The 19,006-nt window shown below is 39.7% G+C and overlaps 1 protein-coding gene across 7 annotated transcripts in view; it reads left to right on the plus strand.

Moving 5' to 3' along the window:
- The first annotated feature begins 2,496 nt into the window (after positions 1 to 2,496).
- Positions 2,497 to 19,006, plus strand: part of TAB3 (TGF-beta activated kinase 1 (MAP3K7) binding protein 3) — a 64,834-nt gene continuing 48,324 nt past the window's right edge. For 4 of the 7 annotated variants that reach the window (XM_087427284.1, XM_087427289.1, XM_087427286.1 and 1 more), the window contains exons 1-2: positions 2,497 to 2,619; positions 3,981 to 4,049. The gene's annotated coding sequence lies outside the window, so the exon portion shown is untranslated. Of the gene's footprint in view, positions 2,620 to 3,027; positions 3,868 to 3,980; positions 4,050 to 19,006 lie in introns of those variants that run through there. The other 3 variants (XM_087427285.1, XM_014791074.2, XM_087427288.1) reach the window with 3 other exon arrangements.

Raw genomic sequence — 19,006 nt, forward strand, 5'->3', positions numbered from 1 at the left:
AGTTTCTGCACAGCAAAGGAAACCATCAACAAAACAAAAAGACAACCTAACAGTTGGGAGAAGATATTGCAAACCATATATTTGATAAGGGGTTAATATCCAAAATATATAAAGAACTCATACATCTCAACAACAAAAAAACTAACAACCTAATTAAAAAATGCACAAAAGATCTGAATAGACATTTTCCCAAAGATCTACAGATGGCCAACAGGCACATGAAAAGATGTTCACCATCATTAACTAGCAGGGAAATGCAAATCAAAACTACAATGAGATATCACCTCACGCCCCCAGAATGGCTATAATTAACAAGACAAGAAATAACAAGTGTTGGAGAGGATGTGGAGAAAAGGGAACTCTCATACACTGCTGGTGGGAGTGCAAACTGGTGCAGCCACTATGGAAAACAGTATGGAGATTCCTCAAAAAATTAATAGAACTACCATACCATCCAGCTATTCCACTGCTGGGTATTTATTCAAACATGAAAACACAAACGCATAAAGACATATGCACCCCTATGTTAATTGTGGCATTATTCACAATAGCCAAGACTTGGAAGCAACCCAGGTGCCCATCAAGGAATGAATGGATAAAGAAGATGTGGTATATATACACACTATACACACTCAGCATAAAAAAGGATGAAATATGGCCATTTGTGACAACACGGATGGACCTTGAGGGTACTATGCTAAGTGAAATAAGTCAGAGGGAGAAAGTCAAATACCGTATGCTCTCACTCATAAATAGAAGATAACAACAACAACAAACAAACACATAGAGACAGAGATTGGATTAGTGGTTACCAGAGGGGAAGGGAGGGCGAAAGGGGTGATTTGCATATGTGTATGGGGATGGATGGTAATTAGTCTTTGGGTGGTGAACATTATGTAATCTATACAGAAATCGAAATATAATGATGTGCCCCTGAAATTTATATAATGTTATAAATCAATGTTACCTCAATAAAAAAAATACTTAAAAAACAAACAAACAAAAAGACAGTAGCAGTTCCCTTCCATAGCAGCAGTTGGATCCAGCACTGTTTTCCCTATACTAGCAGACAGGCATCCTGAGCTCCCCCTCAAAGACACCAGCACCAGCAGATGCTGCTCCCTCCTCAGAGGTCTGAGTTTCAGCTCCGCAAGACCCCTCCTTTAAATGTCTAAATTGTAATAATCCCAACCTCATTCCTTGGTCCTCCTAGCTCTAGGCATAGCAGCTGCTTCCTGCAGATGCTATCTCTGTGATATATTGAGTGCTCTTCTCGCTTTTTCAGTTATCTAATTTATAATGCTTTATATTAAATTCTCTGTTAAAATAATTGAGGTTGTTTGTTTCCTGACATCATCCTGACTAATTCACTGGACTAAATTCTATGCCTGTGAGACTGCCCTCAAGAATTTTCTCTGTAATATACTTCGTAACACCCTGCCCCCACTGTCTGTCACTCCTCTCTGTACTCAATTTTATCGAAGAATTTACTGTGCTGAACTGTCATCATTGTTTTTTTCTCAGCCACCTCCATCCCAGGCCAATAGCTCCCTGAGGTCAGAGCACATCTGTTTCCTCAGCACTTGGCACGTAGGAAACGCTGAACAACACACGTTTGAATGAATGAATAAATGAATGAGCGAGGAGAAATAAAACAGGAACAGAAGTAGTTAATAGTATGAGATGTGGAAGGCTCATGGAGCGCCAAAATGAAAGAGAAAGTTAGACGGTGATGTGAGAAATGGGAGGGCTGTGGCTGCCAGTTGCACGCTCAGCTCCGACCACACAGCAAGCTCTCAATAAATAACACGAATCAACAAGAGGATGAAGGGGCAGCTAAGACTCTGCAAAGAATACTCGCAGACAGGGAGGGTAGGGAGACGGAGAGGGTTGGAGGACTCCCGGGGACGCCCAAACGTGTTCGCCGTTCGGGCTCTAGAGGGATGTCCGTGCCTTTAAGGGACGCCTCTCACTTCGCCGCCGGCTCCTGACCAGCCCTTTCCCCGGTTTCATTCCTGGTTTCTCCGCCCCCTGCTCCTCCGCCCCGGGCCTCTAGAGGAAACAGGTAAAACACGGAGAACTGGGTTTTTATTCCAAGGACCGTTCTGGGCATGCGTCACTGCCCGGCCGCGCGCAGGCGCAATAACTTCTGCAGTAATCCATACCGCCCATTTCCGATACATGGGAGCGTTTGCTCCGAAGCCAGCTCGGGCTACCCTAATTGACCACCTTCCCACGGGCCCCCGCCCTCCGATTGCTGTGGAGGAAGCATCGCGAGATCGCCTTCGGCAGTCCCCGGCGGCGCCATCTTTGTGCCTGGCGAGCGACGGCGCACGACGGGAACCCTGAAGCCGGCGGTTCTCTTGCCAAGCTCTCGCTGAGACCGGATCCAGGAACTACGAGGCGGGCCTCGGTGGGAGGGACGCACTGAGGGAGGAGGGAGGAAAGGGGGCGGCGGCAGCGGCGGCGGCGGCTCTCACCAGGTCCGGGCCCCGCGCGGCGCGCACCCGAGGGGGGGTCGGGCGGGGAAGCGGCGCCGGCCCGGACCCCCCGCGGGAACAGGCGGCGGGCGTGAGGGCGAGGCGGCGGCAGCGGCGGACGGGGAGCAGCGGGTGCCGGGTGAGTGTCCTCGAGGAGGCCCGGCACCTGCCCGGCGCGTCGGGGGTGGCCCTGGGGTCGTCCCGGTGACCCCGCGCCCGGGCGGTGGGCGTGTGTGCGACTGCGGGTGGCTCGGGGCTCCGCCCGGCCTGGGGCTGCGGCAGACACCGGGAACTGCGGGGCTGCGGGAGGTCTGCGCAGGGCCTCGCGCGCCCGCACCGCCCCGGACGCCCCGGGAGGCCGAGGAGAGAGGGAGTGGCCGGGGGCCTGGGTTGGCCCTGGCTCCTCAAACGGAGGGGATGATGTCCTTCCTCACCGGACCCCAGACATTGCCAAGAGTGAACCTCTGTGGACGGGCTTCAAGCCCCAGCAAGGCGTTTCGGGATGAGAACTAAAAGCACCAAGGTTGGGGCTGTTGAGGTTTTGAGAGACATGGGGAAGATTAGTAGTAATAGTAATAATTGTTCTAAAAGAGATTTGCAAATGACTGTTGGCAGGTGTGGACTAAGGAGAAAACATTGTCTCCCTTCTTTTAAAGATCATATAAGCAGTTCTCTGAGGTCCAATAACAGATTACAGTTATTCCCAGTTGGAGTTATATAGTTTAGTACTGTGTACCAGCTCATTAAAGTGCATAAAAGCAGGATTTGGGGGGATGGAAGGGGGGACAAGGTGAGTTATAAAGTAAGCTGCATATGAGGTCAAAATTTCTTATTGTTGGTGAAAAGCATTTCTCTCCTTACTGAAACGTGATTTTTTTAAATTGCTTAAGAAAACTTGTCATCTTTGGTTCAGACAGGGATTGTCAGTTCCATATGTTCATTAGTGGTTTGTCAGACAGTAATTTTCGCTTGTGATGTATTTACTTCTGGTTTGTAAAAAAACAAGAATTGATGGGGAAGAAGAAGAATTTGACGAACTTAGCTTCTTTTGCACACTTTTTCATTTTGGAAGGATAAGGGGATTTACTTTTTTTCTTTGTTTTGCAAATGTTTTGCAGTAGTATACAAGAACATTTGTAAGAAGAAAGAAACATTTCGATCAAGAAAGGGCTTTTGAGATGAGAGTTTAATTTTTCACAGTATTAAATTATAAAGGGCATCATCACCCATGGAAAGTTTTGTGATGGTGTCTTTTTATGAACACTGGAAGAATGCAAGCATACACATACATAATTTTAAATCAGTGTGCGATATGAAGTTTTTCAACTTTAGCCCCAGCCCCCATTTGCCTACAACTAGCTTAATCAAGGGAAAGACTTTAATGAAGGTAAATATTAGATATGTGATTTTCATCTTTACATTTGACAGAACATAATAATCAATGTTCTGTCACTCGGAATTTTCTTTCACATTTATTTGACACAGTTTTCTCAATTATAGATACCACACTCTACAGTTTGTGGTGGAGCGAAGGGAGCTAACATTGAGAATATTCAGGCACTGGGCTCGGTGAGTTACGTATGTTTGCATTTAATGCTCATAGCTACCCTGTGCTAAAGATAATGTTATCCCTCTTGTACAGATATCGACACTAACCCCGGTATTTTTCACTAACTTTTCTGAGGAGGTCGTATAGCTGCTAAGTTGCAGAGCTAGAACTCAAACTCATGTGTGTCTGATTCTAGAATATGTGCTTTTTCTACTATGCTCTGCATAAGTGTACGTGCTGATTAATACAAATTTTATGAAAATGGAAATTTTTGTTTCAAAGAAACCTTTCAGTTCTTTTGGTAATCTAGAAAGCTTTCAGTGTCCTTGACTGAAGATAATGTCGTTTTTTTTCTTTTCAGCTATGTCCATTTTCTAGCCAGAGGTAACATTTTAGCAGAAGTTTGCTGATTACTAAGGATTCCTAGTAGCCGCTAGTGAGCTATCTGAAATTCAGATGTTTTTAGTAATTTTGCATCCAGTTTCAGTATGCCCAAGATAATTCAAAGATGAAATGTTTTGTTTATTCTGGTCCTGTATAGTTTTCCAAATTACATTACTAAAATAAAATACCAACTATTTAGAGGGGTTTGAATTTGCTTTATCATAGCTTGGAGGTACACATAAACATACCCACCCACCTACTCACCCACCCACCTACTCACCCACCCACCTGCCTTCTCCAACGAGTAGAGTACTTGATAACAGACACTGTTTTCCTTCTCTTTAATTTAGTACAGGGGTTTCGGACCCGGTTCGCGGTTTGCAGAAAATAATGGCAGCTGTTCTGGGATCCAGCATAATCTTCTATGGGGCTAGGGAGTAAAACACCTTCCAGTTTCCCAGGCAGTATCTGAGGTGTTGGGGAAACAGGAAGAACATCTTGCTAGTGCACGGCCGTTGGTCACTTTTGTCCCCCACTAGTCTCTGCTCTTGCATCTTTGATGTGCTGCTGAGCTTGCCATCCTTGCCATTATCTCTGCTCAAGAGAGAGTTCAACTGCAAGAGTAGCTGCTGAAATTTAAAAAAAGGAAAGGTGGTTAAGTGTCTGGCACTCATCCTTCAGCAGGTTATTTGGTTAGGTTTGCCTGTCGAATCAATTATCCCTGGCTGGAAGTTCTAGAAAACTTATTATGGAATTTGGGATTTGCTGCTTCATCTTATAAGAAGTAAGTTGTTTGGGAGCCTTCAGTTAAGTAACCATGTCTCCTGGAAACAGTGGGCATTAGAGGAAAAAGAAGTCCTCTGCTCCCCAGGATACATCTGCGTGTGTATATGTTATATGGAGTTTGGAGCTTTGCTTGAAGTAATACCTTAGAGTCCTGACAGACAGTGTTTGGTCTGAATGAGCAAATTTTTCATTATCGTTATATGCCCAAGAAAGAGTTAAATATACTTATTTGTGAAGGTAATTACTCATGGTATTTGGGCTATTGGGGTGAAAAAATTGACAAATGATAATGTAACTGAGTGCTCACCAAGTAAATAAAAAAGCCTCTCTGAGATGACTTATATTGCCACTATATAAAGAAAAGACACCAGGAAATTGTCTCATATGTCTTTAGAAGTTTATTTTTATACCTTCCCCATAATAAACCTCAATTTATTATCATGGCCACAAATATTCATTTGTCTAAAAGTGAAATGGACCTGATGAAGTGTTTGGAACTGTCAAAATGAATTAATCCTAAATATTTAAGAACATTTATTATAGTTTAACTCATTGGCAGTTCTGTTAATTTGTTTGTCTGACCCTTCAACATCCCACTTCCCTCCTGCTTCAAATTTCTCACCTTAATTTTCCTTCCTCTCTTTCTGACACTGTTCCTGCTGGTACCTGGAGCCTTCCCATAGTTCTCAGTTGACACTGAAGTCTTTGGGCAGAGTGGATGCTGACAAGGAGGGCAACGAAACTCCTCTAAGTCTACTCCCTTTCTCTGAATCCCTGTGCTCTAGAGGGTCAAGAGGGACTTGGACAAGACCCCTTAACCCACTCAGTTCTCCGAAAAGGAGAATGAGAGTAGCCAGAGTGAGGGAGGCAGTGTTAGGACCCTTGCTATGGTTTCTCTTTTTCTTTTCCTTTCCTCTCCTAAGCGATAAGGAGGAGAGTTTATGAAAACCCACTGCTGCGGGAGCGGGCACTGTTCCCTTGTCCTCTTCTGCAGCCCACCGTGACCCCCACACTTCTTCCTCTCTCATTTTAGCTGCCATCCCACCCTTCATCCGTCTGTCCCAAGTAGGTTTTGCCTTTCTTATCTCAGGATCTCCTCCCACCGAAGTTCTGCCTTTTTGTCCTAACTTGCTGCCTTTCCTCCTGCTCTACCTTGATCATGGAAGCCTAGGCCTGTGGTCCTAGGGGAGCTCAGACTCCTAGTTAGGGGAGGGAAGAATTCTTTTCTACTTCCAGGATTGAGTGGGGTGGGGTAGTTGCTTTTATTTTAAGTTGAATGCTAAATGGGTTTTCCTGTAGAAACACTGCCCATGCAGGTTTGGTATTTTATTATCCTTCTGTAACCTTATGGGTGTTTAAGCTTTTGTGGGCTGATTTGGAAACCTGGCACATAGACCTTTGTTTCCTGGGAAGGCCAGTTCTGAGATTCAAATAGACGATTTAAAAAAATCAGCTTGTACTCCAGAAGTTCTTGGAGGTTGTGTGCTTTTGTTAATTACTCAGTGGGATGGTAGGGAGTGCACCTTGAGCTATTCAAAATTAGATGTGTTATGTGGATCAGATGGCTCCTCTAGGAGATAGACGTTGATAGCCTTTTTAGATTGTCAGTGAGGAATTTCTGAATTTAAGCACGTGTTTTGAAATACAGTTGAAGTTCAGTCCATCTCAGGTTAATGTTTGTCATTAAAGCAGATGTTACAGTGTTGTGGAAAGAACAGTTTTGCTTTGTCATGAAAGGAATATCTTGTTCCTACTTTTTCTTGCTGCTGTTTTGAAACTTTTCAAGGGTATTGGAACTTGTGCAGTTATTTTACACTAGTTTACTTAATGGTAAATGTGGACAGTGTGTTTTACCTGAAGATTTTGAAATAAAGTTTTATTAGTGTTGTTGAAGTTACATACTGTTACCACTGTTTGTAGTGTTCAAACAATTAAGTGATGGATTTCAAAGTGGTAAAAGTGAAGTAAAATACATCTTAAATTTGTTCTCCATAAATGTGTTCAGTTTTTAGCTTGGTTGAAGAACATTCCTAATAAAAGGCAAGATGGGCATATTTTTTGTGTCTCCAAACCACTCTTGTTTTAAAAATGAATTTGAGTAAGCACCCTTTGTTTAAGAGTTTATGAAAATCAGTGTTACCTCAATTAAAAAAAAAGAGTTTACCAAATTATTTAATTACAGAGTGCCGTGGTTAAAAATATGATCTCTAGAGGTAAAATGTTCAAATGTTCAGATCTTACTTTTGACGCTTAGCTAGCTTTGTGATGATCTTCGGCAAGTTGCTTAATCTCTGTCCTGTTTCCTCATGTTTGAAATTGGGATAATGTGATATCTACCTCACAGGACTTTTGTGAGGATTAAATGAGCCAGAGGATGTCTAGTATTTAAAACATGCCTAGCAATGGTAAATGCTCAAAAAGAGTTAGTTCTTGTTATTATTACATTGTCATTGGCATTATTACTGCTGCTATTACTACTTTAGCTACCTTCTGAAATGACACCCCTTCTGTTCTTGGATGTGTGTGTGTGTGAAAGATATATTTGTTTATTCAGTAGTAATTTTTTAGTGCAAAGCTTATGGGGGGCCAAGGAGAGCAGTATATTAACTATTGGGTATATCCAAAATTGGCAATAGTGCAGGAAATCCGTAAAATATTAAGCTGACTTTTTTCAGTAACACCATTCCTTTTTTTTTTTTTTTTTGTGAGGAAGATCAGCCCTGAGCTAACATCCATGCCAATCCTCCTCTTTTTGCTGAGGAAGACCAGCCCTGAGCTAACATCTATTGCCAATCCTCCTCCTTTTTTTCCCCCCAAAGCCCCAGTAGATAGTTGTATGTCATAGTTGCACATCCTTCTAGTTGCTGTATGTGGGACGCCGCCTCAGCATGGTCAGAGAAGCGGTGCATCGGTGCGCGCCCAGAATCCGAACCCAGGCTGCCAGTAGCGGAGTGCGTGCACTTAACTGCTAAGCCAAGGGCCTGGCCCCCCACCATTCCTATTATGTTAGGTATGAGGAACTATGCCACTTTGATGTATGAGCAAAACTGGATTATTTGAGTAACCATAGTGTTTTTATTAAAATTTGTTTTATTATCTTGGCATCTATAAGACCAGAGTCTGTAGAGAGAGTCTCAATTTTTAAGTGGTCCATTTATAAGACTTTCTTTTTGGAAATCAGCACCATTTTCCCACAGAAATAATGTCATATGTGGCCTTCAGATTCGCAGTCCAGCCCAACGTATCTGAATTTGAAGACTGGTAGTACTAAAAACTAACTTCTGTGTATAAGTGTCTCAACAAGAACATGCGCTGAGAGCATCAGGTACTGAAAGATTATGAAAACAATCTTGAAGATGGGGCAGTGGAGTCACATTCCTTCACAATCTTAGCAAGGACTCTCAAGCCTTGGGCAGAAGGGCTTTCTTCTCTGGTGGAGGCTGAGGAGAGGGTGAGTAGTGGGACTTGATCTCTAGAAGGCAGGAGCTTTTTCCTGTCTTGGCTCCTCAACAGGGTGTATAGTATAGTGGTTGCCCTCAAATCTCTGTTCCATCACTTACAGAACTTCTCATCTGTAAAATGCAGGTATAAGAACTGCCTCTCTGAGCTGGCCCGGTGGCATACCGGTTAAGTGTGCACACTCTGCTGCTGGCAGCCCGGGCTCGCACTGAGGCATCACTTGTCAAGCCACGTTGTGGTGGCGTCCCATATAGAGTGGAGGAAGATGGGCACAGATGTTAGCCCAGGGCCAGTCTTCCTCAGCAAAAAGAGGAGGATTGGCATGGATGTTACCTCAGGGCTGATCTTCCTCACGAAAAAAAAAGAAAAAAGAAAGAAAAAAAAATACTTTAGGGCCAGCCCGGTGGTGCAAGCAGTTAAGTGCGCGCGCTCCGCTGCAGCGTCCCGGGGTTCACTGGTTCGGATCCGGGCGTGCACTGACGCACCGCTTGTCAGGCCATGCTGTGGCGGTGTCCCATATAAAGTGGAGGAAGATGGGCATGTATGTTAGGCCAGAGCCAGTCTTCCTCAGCAAAAAAAAAAAAGGAGGATTGGCAGATGTTAGCTCAAGGCCGATCTTCCTCACAAAAAAAAAAAAAAGAACTGCCTCTCTTACAGGGCTCTTGGAAGGGTTAAATGTGTTAATATATATAAAGCACTTAAAACAGCACCTGGCCTATAGGTGAATGCATAAGAAATGTTATATATTTATTATTAAGCTTTACTGTTTTAGGACCTCTGGAATTACCCCCCTTTACTTGGCTCTCCACGCCCATATCTATTGTACTTAAATAGGATCGTTCTCCTCCCTTATCCACTGAGAAATGGTTTCATAGCTTTTTATTTTCATCCCTGCCAAAAGTAAGCACCTTTTTTTGAGAGGCTTTTCTGGGGTTTATTTTATTTAGTAATATTGGAGAAATAGGTAGCATTTCTTCTGTGAACCCACCCCCATCTCCTATTTAGACCTTGTGGGAATGGAGAGACATTACTTGAAGATACTGACTGTGGACGTTTGATTGGGTCAGAATAGAGGTACAAACTTGTCAACTTTTGGTAGTTTTCGCTAAATCGTTTCTTTTTAAGTAAGCTTTTTATTTTGGAATAATTTTAGATTTACAGAAAAGTTGCAAAGATAGTACAGAGTTCCCATATACCCTTCACCCAGGTATACATAACTGTGGTACCTTTGTCAAACTAAAACACGGTCATTGGTATATTAAGATTAGCTAAACTGCAGTTTTATTCGATTTCACCAGTTTTCTTGCTAATGTGGGATACCATGTTGCATTAAGTTGTTAAGTCATTTTTAATTGTTTGCATTTATATCATTGAGATCTCCTGTTCTTTAGTGAATGAGTTTCTGTGGACATAAAGCCATTTTCTGATTTAAGTTTTCTGCAGGTCCTCAAAAGGCCAGGGGTTTCCCCTGGTGATGGCACATGCAGGGATTTGTCTTAGCACTGAACTTTATAGTTTGAAATAAAAGTAGAGAGACCTATGATAGTGGAAAGAATGCTATAGGGATAAGGTGGAGACTAAAGCATTTTTATAATTTAAAAATATGTTTTCACAGGACTAAATGAGTTCTTTTTTTTTTTTAATTTTATTTATTTTTTTTCCCCCCAAAGCCCCAGTAGATAGTTGTATGTTATAGCTGCACATCCTTCTAGTTGGTGTACGCGGGACCCGGCCTCAGCATGGCCGGAGAAGCGGTGTGTCAGTGCTCACCCGGAATCCGAACCCGGGCCGCCAGCAGCGGAGCGCGCGCACTTAACCGCCAAGCCACGGGGCTGGCCCTAAATGAGTTCTTTTATGTACTGTTCACTTTTAATGAATTTAGCTTCAAAATGACAACTCATCCTTCCTTTTAAAAATGTTAAAGTTGGATAGAAAGCATACTTTCTTCATATTGGATATACTAGCTAATTGGAATGAATGGGAGAAATTAATTTTTTGTACTTATGATTGATTTAATAAGAAATTAATATTAAGTTAGTACAATAATTTAATGTCAATAATTTAGCACATTTGTTTGTTTATATGTACTGGTTTCAGTTTGTGGTCATGATTGATTCTTTTAAGTCTTTTTCAGGAGTACCATATGCTGTAGGTGCCATTGTCATTCTAAATTATCACATATGCCTTAAGTTTGATGTCCAAGTCATCATTTAGTGTAAACAGAAAGTTATCTGTTGGGTTGCACATCATGAACTTTACTTCCAGTAAGTCTTATCTTTTCTGCCTCAGAAATAGCTTTTGGCTATTAGTCATGGATGGCAAAGAAATTAATTTTGAATTGGTAACATTTGGATAAAAATATTTCAATTGAATATGGTATGTATTGAGGCACACTGCCAGTAAATAAATGCTCTTGGTGGGTGGAAATCCCCTAGAACTGACAGAAAATTGGGAGAGGTGTGAACTTAAATAACTTCTATTGTTTCTACTTATCAAGAGCTGCTTATGACCTTGAACAAATCACTCAACTTCAAAGGACCTTGGTTTCTTCATTTGTAAAATTAGGAGATTTGACTAGATGTGTGAATTTATTAGTTAATTTCTGAGATTTGAAAGACCCTCCTATTTAATAAAAACCTGTAAGATCAAGTTGCTTGTCTTAGATCTTTATGAATCAACACTAGTCACTAAATCTAGATATAAGTCAATTTATCTTTTTGAGTTGAAATAGTTTCTAACCAATGTTACTGTAAGTTTGAGAGTCACTAGTTGGTTTGACACCTCTATGAATATTTTTTGGTAATTAGCATGTTGTCCAATACCTGCTTTTTTAGTTTTTGTTAGTTATTTGATTTCTGGGCTTTGACCTGAAGCAGTGGACTTCACACATTTTTGCTGTCATGTCCCCTAACCAATTTTGAAAAATAGATACTCCTTCACACTTAAAAAATAATTTATTAGGGCCGGCCCCGTGGCTTGGCGGTTGAGTGCGCGCGCTCCGCTGCTGGCGGCCCGCGTTCGGATCCCGGGCGCGTACCGACGCACCGCTTCTCCGGCCATGCTGAGGCCGCGTCCCACGTACAGCAACTAGAAGGATGTGCAGCTATGACATACAACAATCTACTGGGGCTTTGGAGGGAAAAAATAAATAAATAAAATCTTTAAAAAAAAAAAATTTATTAAAGTTTAATATATGTGCAGAAGTCCACATCAGTAGTGAACAGCTCACTGCTGAGCCCACTTGTGTACCAGCACCCAGATGAAGAAAGTGAACGTTACCAGCCACTTAGAAGCCCCTTTATGTGCCCTTCTGGTCACTTACCACCCTATCCCCCAATTATTTCCCTGATTTTTATCATCACAGATTAGTTTTGCCTACTTTTGTACTTTATATAAATGGAATCTTACTGTGATCTCTTGTGCAACATTATGAATGTGAGATTTATCTACATTGTGTGTACTTGTAGACTGTTCTCTCATTACTGTGTATTCTATCGTGTAAATATAACACTATATATTATTCTGTTGTTCACAGATATGTAGGTAGGTTTCAGTTTTTGGAGAATGTCTTTCTGACATTGGAGTAGCCAGATTTCCTAAAAGGACTTTTTCAGTTATAAGTATTTCTTTTGGAATTCTGACTAGAGAAAGAATGGGAGAACTGGTTTATTTTAATATGGGCATCTAAAAAATTTTTGAGTTAATATATAATAAAACCTTTTACTCTGTAAATCTCAAGGAAAGTGTCAGTATTTATAACTAAATCTAGCTGACTGAGGTTTGTGCTTTCATAGCTGTTTTGGGTGGAATTGCTTCAAAAATGTGTCATGTACTTCCTTGCCTATTTTGACTTGCTGATTTGTAGAAGTTCTTTATTATATGCTAGAAATGAGCCCTTACTGGTTGCAAGGGCATGCTTTTATATATATATATATATTTTTTAATTTTATTTATTTATTTTTTCCCCCAAAGCCCCCGTAGATAGTTGTATGTCATAGCTGCACATCCTTCGAGTTGCTGTACGTGGGACGCGATGGCCACGACGCATGGCCAGAGAAGCGGTGCATCGGTGTGCGCCCGGGATCCGAACCCGGGCCGCCAGTAGCGGAGCGTGTGCACTTAACCGCTAAGCCACGGGGCCGCCCCTGCTTTTATATTTTTAATGTGTCTTTTGATAAACCAGAGTTCTTAGTTTTAATGTAGTCAGATTTATCATTATTTTCCTTTATGTTTAAACTAGACATCAGATCAGGTTCAGTTTAAAATATCCTTCCCTATTCTCTCCCATCCTCCAGAAGCTTTATTGTTTTGGCTTTCACGTATAGGTCTAGCATCTGCCTGAAATTGATTTTTGTGCATCCTGTGAGGAAGGGGACAATATTATTTTTTTCCACATGGATGGCTAATTGTCCCAGCACACTATCTTTCCCTACTATTGTCAGTAATCAAATATCCCTATGTTTAGGGTTCTGTTTCTTGGCAGTCTATTCTGTTCCATTGGTCCTTGCACTGATACCACACTGTCTTCTTTACTGTAGCTTTATGATAAGTCTTGATGTTCACTAGAACAAGTTCTTCCACCTGGTTGTCCTTTGAGAGCATCTTGGCTATTCTTGGCCCCTTTTTGCACATTAATATGAATTTTAGTATCATCTTGTCACTTTCCACAGACCACACATGCACGCACAAAAAAAACTTGTTGTGATTTTGATTGTATTTGTATGGAATCTATAGAGCAATTTAGGAAGAATTGACATCTTTATCATATTGTTTTCTAATTCATGAACATGAAATGCTGCTCCATTTATTTAGATCCTTTTTAATTTCTCTCAATAATATTTTATAATTTTCTCCAGAAAGTCATTCACAACTTTTGAGAGTTTTATTCCTGGATATTTGATATTTTTTGATATTGTAAATTTTTATAAATTTCATTTTGTTGTTTATAAAAATACAATTGACTTTTGTATATCGACTAAAGTCTAGCAATTGTGCTAAACGTTTGTTGCTTTTAGTAGTTTTTCTATAGTCTTTGTTTCTTCCTTTCAAATTGTAATACTTTTGTTTATTACTGTGCTAACTAGTACTTAGATTATAATATTGAATAGAAATGGTGATAGAGGGCACCATTGTTTTGTTCCCTTTCTCAAAGGGAAAACTTTCAACATTTCTCCACTAAATATGATATTTGCTTTAATTTTTTCCCAGTTACTCTATTAGATTAAGGAAGTTTCTGTTCTTGGTAAGAGCTTATATCATGAATGATGCTGGATTTTATCAAATGCTTTCCCTACTCTTAATATAATCATATGATGTTGCTCCTTGAATCAAATTATATCAATTGATTTCCTACTGCTAAATCAACTTTGCATTCCAGAAATAAACCCAGTTTGGTCATTATCACATTTTCTTTTTATTTTTCTTAGGAATTTTGGATCTTTGTTTTTAAGTGAGATTGGCCTCTAGTTTTGTTTTCTGTTACTGTCCTTGTGAGGTTTTGGTGGCCTTGTAAAATGAGTTAAGGAATATACCTGCTTGCTCTTTTTTTTTTTTTTTTTTTTTGCTGAGGAAGATTCAGCCCTGAGCTAACATCCATGCCGATCCTCCTCTTTTTTTTTTTTTTTTTTTGGTGAGGAAAACTGGCCCTGAGCTAACATCCATGCTGATCTTCCTCCACTTTATGTGGGACACCACCACAGCATGGCCTGACAAGTGGTGCAGCAGTGCACGCCCAGGATCTCAACCCGGGCCACCAGCAGTGGAGCGCGTGCACTTAACCACTACACCACGGGGCTGGCCCCTGCTCTTTTTAAAAAAAATTTTTTTGTTGAATTTATTTAAACTAAAAAAACCTCAGTTCATCCATTTCTCCCACCCTCACTCCCCATCTCTTACAACCACCATTCTGTTCTGTGTATTTATGAGTTTGTTTTTGTTTTTTAGAGTCCGCATGTAAGAGAGCTCACTCGGCGTTTGTCTTTCTCTATCTGACTTATTTCACGTAGCGTAATGCCCTCAAGGCCCATCCCTGTTGTCACAAATGACAAGATTTCATTCCTTTTATGGCTGTGTAGTATTCCATTGTGTATGTATATATACCACAATTTCTTTCTCCGTTCATCCATCGATGGACACTTAGGTTGTTTCCATATCTTGACTACTGTAAATAATGCTGCATTGACACAGGGGTGCATATATCTTTCTGAATTAGTGTTTTGATTTTCTTCAGATAAATACCCAGAAGTAGAATTGCTGGATCATATGGTAATTCTATTTTTAATTTTTTTATTAACTTGCATACTGTTTTCCTTAGTGGCTGCATCAATTTACGTTCCCAGCAACAGTGCACAAGGGTTCCCTTTTCTCCACATCCTCGCCAACACTTACTTCTTGTCTTTTTGGTAATAGCCATCCTAACAGGTGTGAGGTGGTGTCTCATTGTGGTTTTGATTTGCATTTCCCTGATAATTAATGATGTTAAGCATTTTTTCATGTACCTGTTGGCCATCTCTATGTCTTTTTTGGAAAAAGGTCTATTCAGATCTTTGCCTATTTTTTAATCAGATTGTTTTTTCTGCTATTGAGTTGTATGAGTTTTTTGTATATTTTGTATAATATTCCCGTATCAGATATATGATTTGCAAATATTTTCTCCCATTCAGTAGGTTGCCTTTTCATTCTGTTGATGATTTTCTTTGCCGCACAGAAGCTTTTTAGTTTGATGTAGGCCCACTTGTTTATTTTTGCTTTTGTTACGTTTACTTTTGGTATCAGATCCAAAAAATCATTACCAAGATGTATGTCAAGGAGCTTACCGCCTGTGTTTTCTTCTAGCAGTTTTATGGTTTCACGTTTTACATTCAAGTCTTTAATCCATTTTGAATTAATTTTGGGGTATGGTATCAGATAGTGGTCCAGTTTCACTTTTTGCATGTGGCTGTCCAATTCCCAGCACCATTTATTGAAGAGACTGTCTTCCCCACTGTATATTCTTGGCTCCTTTGTCATAAATTAATTGACCATATGCGTAGGTTTATTTCTGGGCTCTCTATTCTGTTCCATTGATTTATGTGTCTGTTTTTATGCCAGTACCCTACTGTTTTAATTACTTTAGCTTTGTAATAAAGTTTGAAATCAGGGAGCATGATGCTTCCAGTTTAGTTCTTCTTTCTCAAGATTGCTTTGGCTATTTGGGGTCTTGGTGGTTCCATACAAATTTTAGTATGGTTCGTTCTCTTTCTATGAAAAATATCATTGGAATTTTGGGTAGGGATTGCATTGAATCTTGAGATTGCTTTGGGTAGTATGGACATTTTAACAATATTTTTCCAGTCCATGACCATGGACTATATTTCCATTTATTTATGTCATTTTTAATTTCTTTCATCAGTGTCTTATAGTTTTCAATGCCCAAGTCTGTCACCTCCTTGATTAAATTTATTCCTAGGTATTTTATTATTTTTGATGCAGTTGTAAATAGGATTGTTTTCTTAATTTCTCGTGTATCGAAATGCAACAGATTTTTGTGTATTGAATTTCTATCCTGCAACTTTACTGAATTCTGACAGTTTTTTGATGGAGTCTTTCGAGTTTTCTTTTTTTTTTTTTTGTGAGGAAGGTCAGCCCTGAGCTAACATCCACGCTAATCCTCCTCTTTTTGCTGAGGAAGACCGGCTCTGAGCTAACATCTATTGCCAATCCTCCTCCTTTTTTTCTTCCCCAAAGCCGCAGTAGATAGTTGTATGTCATAGTTGCACATCCTTCTAGTTGCTGTACGTGGGACTCGGCCTCAGCATGGCCGGAGAAGCAGTGCGTCAGTGCGCGCCTGGGATCCGAACCCAGGCCACCAGTAGCAGAGTGTGCGCACTTAACCGCTAAGCCACCGGGCTGGCCCTAGAGTTTTCTATATATAGTATCATGTCATCTGCAAATAGTGACAGTTTTACTTCTTCCTTTCCTATTTGGATGCCTTTTATTTCTTTTTCTTGCCTAGTTAGTCTGGCCTAGACTTTCAATACTATGTTAAATTAAAGTGGCAAGAGTGGACATCCTGGTGTTGTTCCTGATCTTAGTATGATGTTAGCTGTGGGCTTGTCATATATGGCCTTTGTTATGTTGAGGTGTGTTCCCTCTATACCTCCTTTGTTGAGAGTTTTTGTTATAAATGGATGTTGAATTTTGTCAGATGCTTTTTCTGCATCTATTGAGATGATCATATGATTTTTATCCTTCATATTGTTAATGAAGTGTATCACATTGACTGATTTGCAGATATTGAACCATCTTTGTGTCCCTGGAATAAATCCCATTTGATCATGGTGTATGATCCTTTAAAGGTATTGTTGAATTCAGTTTGCTAATATTTTGTTGAGGATTTTTACGTCTATATTCATTAAAGATATTGGCTTGTAATTTTCTTTTCTTGTGATGTCCTCGTCTGGTTTTGCTATCAGAGTAATGCTGACCTCATAAAATGAGTTTGAAAGTGTTCCCTCCTTTTCAGTTTTTGGGAAGAGTTTGAGAAGGGTAGGCATTAAATCTTTGAATGTCTGGCAGAATTCACCAGTGAAGCTGTCTGGTCCTGGACTTTTATTTGTTGGAAGGGTTTTGATTACTAGTTCAATCTCCTTATCTAGTAATTGGTCTATTCTGATTTTCTATTTCTTTATGATTCAGTATTGGAAGGTTGTGTGATTCTAGGAATTTATCTATTTCTTCTAGGTTGTCGGCATATAATTTTTCGTAGTAGTCTCCGTGATCCTTTCTATTTCTGTGGTATAAGCTGTAACTTCTCTTTCATTTCTGATTTTGTTTATTTGAGCCCTCTTTTGTTCCTGTTTGGTCTAGCTGAAGGTTTGTCAATTTTGTTTATCTTTTTAAAGAACCAGCTCTTAGTTTCATTGACCTTTTTTCTATTTTTTTATTCTCTATTTTATCTATTTCTGCTCTAACCCATTATTTTCTTCCTTCTACTGACCTTGGGCTTTGTTTGCTTTTCTTTTTCTAGTTCCTTTAGGTGTAAAGATTATTTGGGATTTTTCTTGTTTTTTTTGAGATAGACCTGCATTGCTATGAACTTCGCTCTTAGAACTACCTTTGCTGCATCGCATAGACTTTGGTGTGTTGTATCTGTTTTCATTTGCCTCTAGGCATTTTTTGATTCCTTCTTTGATTTCTTCAATGATCCACTGGTTGTTCAGTAGCATGTTGTTTAATCTCTACATTTTTGTGATTTTTCCAGTTTTCTTCCTGTAGTTGATTTCTAGTTTCATACTATTGTGGTCAGAGAAGATGCTTGTTGTGATTTTAGTCTTCTTGAATTTATTGCAACTTGTGTTGTGGCCTGACATGTGATCTGTCCTGGAGAATGTTCCATGTGCACTTGAGAAGAACGTGTATTCTGCTACTTTTGGGTGCAATATTCTGTATATATCTATTAAATCTGTCTGGTCTAATGTGTCCTTTAAGGCCAGTGTTTCCTTATTGATTTTTCTGCCTGGATGATCTTATTGATTTTCTGCCTGGATGATCTATCTGTTGATGTAAGTGGGGTATTAAAGTCCCCTAGTATTATTGTATTACTATCACTTTTTTCCTTTAGTTCCATTAATATTTACTTTATATATTTTGGTGCTCCTATGTTGGGTGAGTATATATTTATAAATGTTATGTCTTCTTGCTGGATTGACTCTTTTATCATTATGTAATGCCCTTCTTTGTCCTTTACTACAGTCTTTGTTTTAAAGTCTGTTTTGTCTGATATGAGTATAGCTACACCAGCTTTCTTTCATTTCCATTTGCATAGAATATCTTTTTCCATCTTTTCTCTTTTCAGTCTGTGTGAGTCCTTACTTTTGAGGTGAGTCTCTTCCAGGCAGCATATAGATGGGTCTTTTTTTTTAATCTATTTGGCCACTCGGTGTCTTTTGATTGGAGGCTTTAGTCCATTAACACTTTTGCTTTATCACTTATTGCAGGGCCTTGCATGTAATATTTTCAATAAATATTTAAATTTATATTTATTATTAATATAATTAATTACAAAATATGTTGACATTTATAGTTATTAATTAATATAATAATAATAATATTAAATTAATATTGAAATATAATGATTTTGCCTTTTTAAGGATTTTATCTCTGGACTACTTTAAGAACCCTCCTAGTAGTTTTATATTTCTAGCTTCTTTTTCTGCAGTCTTTGTACAAAATAATGAAAATCATCAGCTTTTAAGTATGATTTTGAATACATTGCTTTTTTCTCCTTAAAGGACTCTAGAGTGACCCCTAGTTGATTGTTTTTATTTTTAACATTTATTCATGAACGTTTCCAAATGTATACAAATAA

The sequence above is a fragment of the Ceratotherium simum genome, chromosome X (assembly GCF_057802395.1).
Source record: "Ceratotherium simum simum isolate JZ-2026a chromosome X, ASM5780239v1, whole genome shotgun sequence".
NCBI lineage: Eukaryota > Metazoa > Chordata > Mammalia > Perissodactyla > Rhinocerotidae > Ceratotherium > Ceratotherium simum.